The sequence below is a fragment of the Peromyscus maniculatus genome, chromosome 2 (genome assembly GCF_049852395.1).
Source record: "Peromyscus maniculatus bairdii isolate BWxNUB_F1_BW_parent chromosome 2, HU_Pman_BW_mat_3.1, whole genome shotgun sequence".
Taxonomy (NCBI): Eukaryota; Metazoa; Chordata; class Mammalia; order Rodentia; family Cricetidae; genus Peromyscus; species Peromyscus maniculatus.
In genome coordinates this window covers 124,109,255-124,117,874 of record NC_134853.1, presented here as the reverse complement: position 1 = coordinate 124,117,874, position 8,620 = coordinate 124,109,255, and positions in this window count along the sequence as shown.

Below are 8,620 nucleotides of genomic sequence, written 5' to 3'. Positions count from 1 at the left end.
ACCTTTGTTTTTCAGAGTGGGAAACTGAGGCACAGAGAATTCAAAGGCTCCACGAAGGGAGGCAATCCTCCCAGCCTTGCTACCACTCTCCTGCAAACCTGCTCCTTTCTCCAGCCTCAGCTCCTTCGGCCCTCAGGGGGCCACCACGCCGCATGACAGAACAGGACAGCCTGTGAGTCTAATAGAGCTGCAAATCTCAACATCTCTGAGACAAAAGGGAACGACTTCTTTTAGAGTCACCCACCTGTAATTGGCACAGCCAGGTCTCATCTTCCTTACTTTCTGATAAAGCGGAGAGGCCACTGAAGTCCCTGGGATGCAGTCCTCTTAACAAGGACATCAGGCAGCCCTGGGCGGTTCCAGCTGCTTTCAAAGCCACCGCCCAGAGCCAGTTTTAATGATCACGGAGGAACTTCTGAGGAAACCACAAAAGAAGGACGGAATAATTGCACTAGAAATACATGCCACCATGACACTGGCCACAGGCCCCGGCGCTTTTGGAGAAGCACCTTCAAGGTCAACTTCTCTGGCACCCTGATTCCTCCAACTCTGCTCCAGGATAATAATAACGGAAAGACAGCACCGCCACTGCCCCCACCCTGATGAAGCTAAAAGCACAGAATGATTCCTAGCAGCCAAGTGTAAAGACACGGCAGCTTTGCCAGTCGGAAGCTGGACCATGCTCTGACTGGCTGCGTGATCTTAAATAAGTTACTTAGCCTCTCTGGACCCCCTGTTCTCCAGGATAAAAAGTATCTGAGGGGCATCTAGCATGTCTGTTTGCAGTGCCTAGCACAGGGTGGATGTGCTCACGTCACCGTCAGCAGCAGAGAAATAGAGTTGTGACATTTCGCCTTGCTGTTAGTGTATGTATTTCTAGTCTCTAAACATCCTTTCCTGCTTGAAAGGCAAAGGACGAATGTGCAAGAGCTCATTCTGACTTCCTCTCACCCCTCTTTTTCTCTTCCTGATGCGCAGACTGTCCATATGTCCACCTTCTCCTGGCTGCACTCTCCATGTGCATCAGACTTTGAAACTCAATCATCTGATGAGAGAGTCTTCCCTACCCCAGGATCTTTGCACGTGTTCTTCTTATTGTTCTTTACCCAGGTCTTCATGGGATTAGATCATTCAAGTCCCAACGCAATCCAACCAGTAGTTCTCACAAAGAGGGTCCCTAAATATCCTCTCTTCCACTGCAACGTAGGTACTGAAGTGCAGGGGTAAGCTGGGTTGTGTTTCTCATCACTGAGATGTGCAGACTATTTACCAAGTGAGTGGGTAAGAAAATAGGAAATTGGCCTAGCCAGAAAAAAAGAGACAACTGTAACACAAATTTCTAAATGGTTTTATTAAATAAAAAAAAAATTCAAGGGAGCCAGGTATGGGGGTGAATTCTGAAAGATCAGAGAAGCAGAACAAGCCATAGCCAACCTCACCTCGTCAACTCCTCAGCTGATCTTGTTTCCTCAAACTGGAAGCCTCTGTGTCCTCATCCAGAATGGATCTCAGCTGAACTGCTGCTAAAAACCTAAAAGCTAAAAAGACCTCTAGTTCCTGGTCCTTACATCTTATATACCTTTCTGCTTCCTGCCATCACTTCCTGGGATTAAAGGTGTGTGTCACCATGCCTGGCTGTTTCCAGTGTGGCTTTGAAATCAGAGAGATCCATCTGGATCTCTGCCTCCAGAATGCTAGGATTAAAGGTGTGTGCTACCACTGCCTAACCTCTGTTTAGTATAATGGCTGTTCTGTTCTCTGACCACCAGATAAGTTTATTGGGGTGCACAATATATCAACCACAAACAACGTTTGACGTTGTACTTAAAGGCAGGGGTAGGGAACGAGGGAAAAGAAGGCAAAATACTAGGATATCAGGGGATTTGGGCTCTAGGGGATGAAAAGAGTGGGGGTATCATAATTGGGATGTCAAAACACACAAGTGTACACATGCACTTACCTGTGTTAGCTGTAATTTTAAGTGAATGTACAATAATATGATCCCTTGAGGCTTTATCAGACATCCTTGGTGTTATTGGTCTCTCCTCCTCCCCAGCTGGAGGCCCTCCCCATTCTCTTTCCCACTTCAAACTGCCTGTGTCCTGATACTCCCCACCCCCACTCTACCTCCAACTACAGCCTCTCTCTACTTCCCTGGTTCCTGTGGTTACTCCATGTTGAATACTCACATCTGCCTATTTGGAGCTAGGATCCACAGATGAGGGAGAAAATGTGGCCTTTGTCTTTCTGAGTCTGGGTTATCTCATTCACTCAATTTAATCTCTTCTAGTCCCATTTGTCTACCTGCAAACTTCATAATTACATCTTTCTTTACAGCAGAATGGTACCTCCATCATGTAGATGTACCACATTTTCATTATTCATTCATCTGTTGAAGGACATTTAGGTTGTTTCCATTTCCTGGAATGTGGCTGAGCAAGTACCTGTGGATATTGAGCCCTTTGGGCATATGTGAAGGAATGGTACAGCTGGGTCACATGGTAGATTTATAGTTAGCTTTTTAAGGATTCTGAACACTGATTTCCATAGCGGTGACACCAATTTTCAATCCCATCGACAGTGGATGAGTGCTCCTCTTTCTCCACCATCTCCCTGCATTTGTAGTCAGTTGCTTTGTGGATCTTGGCCATTCTGACTGTGGTGAGAATAAAAATCTCAAAGCATTTTTCTCTAACTGTTATAGATGATGAATATTTTTGAGGTATTTCTTACCCATTTTTATTTCTTCTCTTGAGAACTCTATCTAGATTGCTAGCCGATTTTTTTAATTGGGTTATTTGTTTCCTTGACTCTCAGTTTTTTTAGTTCTTTGGATACTCTGGATATTAATCCTCTGCCAGATATATAACTAGCAAAGCTCCTCTCCCATTCTGCGGGTTTCTTCTTCACTTGATTATTTCCTGAGCTGTACAGAAGCCTTTTAGTTTTATGAGGTCCCAGTTGTAGAGTGTTGGCCTTAATTCCTTAGCTCATGGAGTTCTGTTCAGAAAGTCCTTTTATACATCTCTATCTGGTGGGACACTGCCTATGTTTTCTTCTAACAGTTTCAGTGTTTCCCATTTCAAGTTGAGGTCTTTGATACAACTTAGATCTAATTTTTTTGCAGGGTGATAGATAAATCTAACTTTACATTTGGACATCCAGTTTTCCTGGCATCATTTGTTGATGAAGCTATCTTTTCTCCACTGTTTATTTTTCGCCTCTTTGTCAATATCAGGTAGCTGTGATTACAAGTATTCACGTTGGGGTCCTCTAGTTTATTCCACTGGTCTGCATGTCTGTTTCTGTGCCAGTACCATATTCTTTTTATTACTATAGCTCTAATAAATAAATATATATAAAGTGTTTTATATAATAACTGTTTTATATAAAACAGTTATAATATATATCACATATTTTTAAAGAAGTTAAGCTACTTGGGCTGACAATGCTCCCCCAAAACCATAATCTCAGTCAGTCAAGGCAGTCCAAATAACTCCCCAGTCAATATAGATTACCAGTGTAGCTCTTGGCTGCCACTCAGGGATTGAAGATGGGCCTCTACTGCTGGAGATATCATAACTTAGGACACAGAACTCAGAAAGTCGAGCTGGATCTGACCTGAAAGCCTCTTTACTATAGTCTAGTTTCCATGGGTCCAGAAAACACTATGCAACCTGCCAATGGAGAGATGCAGTTAAATAGTCCTAACCCCCTGAAACACCTCTGAACCATGACAATAACCATCATGGCATAAAAGTATGATAAGTTGCACTCCCATATGGGTGGCAACCAACAGCTGTCTAGTTGGACTTAAGTGCCACTCTAGAAGCAGGAAGATCATGCCTGGTACTGGAAACCAAGACAACTTACCGGGACTGGTGAGGTCATGGACTGTAGCAGGATTCTTTAAAAGTTCTTATTAATAAAATCAAACCCGAGGCGAGTTATTGGGGTCCATGCTGGTAGATCAGAGAGACAGAACAAGCCACAGCTATCTCACCTCGCTGGATCCTCAGCTGGTCTTGTCTCCTCAGACTGGAGGCTTCTGTGTCCTCATCCTGAATGGGTCTCAGCTGAATTACTGCTCAAAAGCCTGAATGCTTAACCAGCCAAATGCTTAACCAGCCAAATGCTTCTAGTTTCTGGTCCTCACGCCTTATATATCTTTCTGTTTTCTACCACCACTCCCTGGAATTAAAGGCTGGCTTTCTGGGATTAAAGGCGTGTGTCACCATGCTTGGCTATTTCCAATGTGGCCTTGAACTCACAGAGATCCAGAGGGATTTCTATCTCTGGAATGCTAGGATTAAAGGTGTGAGTGCCACCATTTTCTAGCCTTTTTATCTAGTGGCTGTCTGTTCTCTGACCCCAGATAAATTTATTAGAGTACACAATATTTTGGGGAACACAATATCACCACAATGGACCTTAGGAAAGGATCTACTGCTGCCACTTTGCTAGACCAATATAAGCCCTTACGATATTATAAATCTTATCCTTACACCCACAGGTAAGTGTAGCTACCACCCCTCATCAAAGAAGCCTGTCTTTGCAGTAAATGGAGAGCAGCACAGAAAACCACAACTGGACACAATGCAGAGATCGATGGACCATGGTGAGCTTGGCCTTTGTAAACACATTCATAGCCCAGCTCCTTCATTTATGACTCAGGGAACATTGTGGAAGACGAGGAGGCAAGATTGTAAGAGCCAGAGGCCCAATAAGTCTATTGTGAAACAGTCTCTCCTAGGGATGGCTGCATAAACAAGACTGGAACATTGCCAATATCAATAAATACGTTAGTATGCCCGGGGACATTTTTGAGGGGCCCCACCCCTAGACAAAGAGCTACAGCTGGGAGAAGGAGAATTAGCCTCTGCCAGGGATGAGTGTCCTTATTGGTTCTTCAATCCAAAGTGGTCAGCCTTCAAACCATACACACACACACACACACACACACACACACACACACACACACACACAAACAACAAAAACAGACTCAGCAGGGTGTGTATGTGTGTGTGTGTGTGCGTGCATCAGTCCCCTTTGAGGAAACTGAGACTCCTAACAGAGTTAGAGACAGATGCACTTTACTGACATCATGTCTGGGGTGCCTTCCCACACATCTCAGTGCTTGCCTGATTGCTGTTATTCCTAAGCTCAGAAGTAACCCCACATTGGGTGAGATGGACTTCTCACACTGGTGTCTAAGGACTAAACTGTAATTATAATGTTATGGTGAGGGCCAAGTTCTGTCTTCTTCCTGTTCTCATGGCCACCAGTAGGCTAAGGTGGCAAATCTCTGTAACCAACCTTATGCAATGCGACACACCCAAAGCTACTTCCCCTGAGGATAACCATGACTAGACATAAAGGAAGAAATGTCAGTCTTGGTGAGAAACTTAGGCCTGAGACAGTCAAACTCAAGATCTGCCTAGTACAAGTAGACGTTGGAACTCTGCTTGAATTAATCCAGTGGTACGGGTCTCACCATCTTCCTTATTCATCTTCCTTTTACTTACCTTATCTGACAACAGCTGTTCATGAGCTAGACACGATGTTAACTGAGGGAACACAATCCTGGACATCACAAAGTCACACAGTCATAGTTTTCAAGTTCTGGAATCAGACTGCCTGAGTATGAGTTCCAATGTCATCACTTCAGCAAAGACTTACCCCTTCTTTGGCTCAATTTCCCACCTGAAAAATTGGGATTAAGACCACCAGAAGCTGTCTCTGATATCTGGTATCATCTGGTATCGGGTATCTGATACCTGAGTGGCAGGGCTAAGTAAGCTGGCACGTACAGCAAAAAACGCTTCCAGGAACATCTGTCTGTCTGAGGGGGTAGCTGGGGGGGGGGGCTGCTGACCCCTAGTGAGAGGTTACACCCACACAGTTCAGTTCCACTGGGGGAAATGAAGCTGCTGGCATTGTGCTAAGACCAAAAGAAAGCACGAAATGTTCAAATATTTGAGAGCTTTGTGCACCTGGGTGAGAGAGGGTGAAGGAACCACCGGGCTTGTCAGAGAGGTTGGAGGAGCCATCTGGGCTAGTCACTCCCTTTGCAGAGAGCCAGGTTGTGGGAAAGCCTCTCTGTCTGGGCCTTAGTGTTGGACAAATTGGCCCTAAACTTTCTGCAAATTTACTTCTTGATTCTGTAGCAGTCGCCTGTCTATCAACAGGAAGTGTAGTTTCTGTACCCAGGCCATCTCTCCAAGGCTGATTCTCACGGCAGGCACCAGGGATGTAGTGTTCCCAAGACCCATTCTTACCATCCTTTCAAACCAGACCCTACATTCTCATAGGATACCCATGTAACACAACCATGTGAGCTCATACCAATCCTGGACATGCCACACACTCGCTCCCTGATGCGCACATAACCCAGGCAGTCCTGCAGAGTCCTTTCAGTTTCCCACAGACATCGCCAGCTCCTTGCTGCTCAACTGGGAAGACGTGAGTGTGGGTTGGAGGTCATTTTCCTGACCCACAAAGGATCTTTCTGAAGACAAATGCCAAGAAGAGAAGAGAAGAGCCTTGGGATGCCAGAGACAGAAGCAAGCCAACGCTGCTGGACCCTTGGCTGCCTCCGTGAACTGCTCAGTCAGGTCACCAACCTGTCCTCTTGCTCTTCCTCAAGCTGCATTGAATTGGATTTTTGTCACTTTAAATTGAAAAAAGTTTGTGACGTATTCCCAATCCTGCCTCTTTGTCCCTGTCAACAGCTAGAAACTGTTCCCTGGCCATCTGTATGGCCAGGCAAGTGACTTTCTTTTCTCGTTGCTACAACCAAACATCTAACTAAATCAGCTTAAGGAAGGCTTTCTTTTGGCTCACTGCTTAAGAAAGGCTATAAAGTCCATCACAGCAGTGAAGACATGCGTGGCAGGAGGAAGAGGCAGCTGGTCACACTGTACCCACCACCAGAAAAGAAAAAGGACAGGAAGTGGGACCCTGCTATAAAACCCCAAGGCCTGACCCCCAGAGACCCACTTTTTCCAGTGAAGTTCCAACTCTTAGAGATGCCACAAATTATGAAAACAGCACCGCCAGCTGGCGGCAAGCATTCAGGCAGGTGACTGTGGGGGGGGGGGAGGCTTCCCTTTCATCCCGTACACCTCTTTCATCCAGAAGCACTGTCCCGTCCTGTCCCCGTCCCCCCCCCCCCCCCGCATTCCGCCCCCCCCCCCACACTTAGGGGCCCACACCACACTCAGGTTTGCAGTAGCCAGGTGGTGGTTAACCCAGTCTGCCTTCCTTGTTGCAGTCTGGTATGTGGTTCTACTTGGCACCTCAGGGGAAACTCCTTATAGGCAGGCAGCCCTGAGCCTGTCCGCCATGGCGTGCTTGGCAGTAACCACGACAGGGAGGTCACTCAAGAAATGTCTGTGGAAGAAAACAAGAAAGCATGAAAAGAGAGCCAGAGAGTGGTAGATAGCAGTCAAGCAGCAGGTCTCCAGTTTCTGTGGTGGGCGTCCTTGTGAAAGCCACTGTCTCCCCTCGTCACAGCTCTGCACTTTGTACTCTGGGCAATGACAATATTTACTAACGTCGTTCCTGGATGGAATGAAAACGGAATGCTAGATTGTCTGTAAAATGAAAACAGACCTCTTTACATAAGGGACCAGCCCTGGATTTAGGAGGTCAGGGCAACTGAGAGTAACAATCTCTACAGCAGGCTGGCGTTCCTCAGGGGGCCTCAGTTTACCCATGTATGAGGTGAGAACAGGGAGGCAGACAGCTGGGTTTGGGAGCATCCCTGAGTCTGCGTCACTTAGCACTTGGTGTGTTCCAGTTTCCGTATCAATGTAAGCAAGATGTCAACCCACGATTCTGAAAAGGGTAGAGTCCTGTCTTGTCTTCTTTCCTGGCCTTTTACTGGTAGCTCAAACTTTGCCTGCTAGGTGAATTTATCACTTTTTGTCACTGTGAGAAACTTCCTGCCATAAATACCTTAAATGGAGAAATTACATGATGCATCTCACAGAATCAGTGGGTCCTTGGCTCTGTTGGTTCAGACGAGGCAGAACCTGCTGACAGGAAGCATGTGATGGAGACTGCTCACCCTGTGATAACCAGGAAGGATAGAGAAGACAGGAAGGGACCAGGTCAATATGTCAATGTATAACCAGGTACACATCCTTTCAAACACACCCTTGTTGCCAGGTTCCTCCAATCAGACCCCGCCTACCACCTCCCAATCATCTATTTCCATCTTTTTTTGTTAAGAAAATTTTTTTTATTCATTGTACATACCAATCACAGATCCCCCTCTTCCCTCTCCCACCCTAACCTTCCAAACCCACCCCCCATTCCCTCCTACAAGAAGGTAAGGCCTCCCATGGGGAGTCAGCAGAGCCTGGTACATCCAGTAGAGGCAGGTCTAAGCCCCTCCCCCCCGCCTCAAGGCTGTACGAGGTGTCCCACCATAGGTAGTGGGCTCCAAAAATCCAGCTCATGCACCAGGGATGAATCCTGATCCTATTGCCAGGGGGCCCCTTAAGCAGATCAAGCTACACAACTGTCTCAATTATGCAGAGGCTTTGGTTAGGTTAGAGTCACCTTGATCTGACTGTCTTTGGCAACATCCTCATGGATTCACTGTGAGATGTGC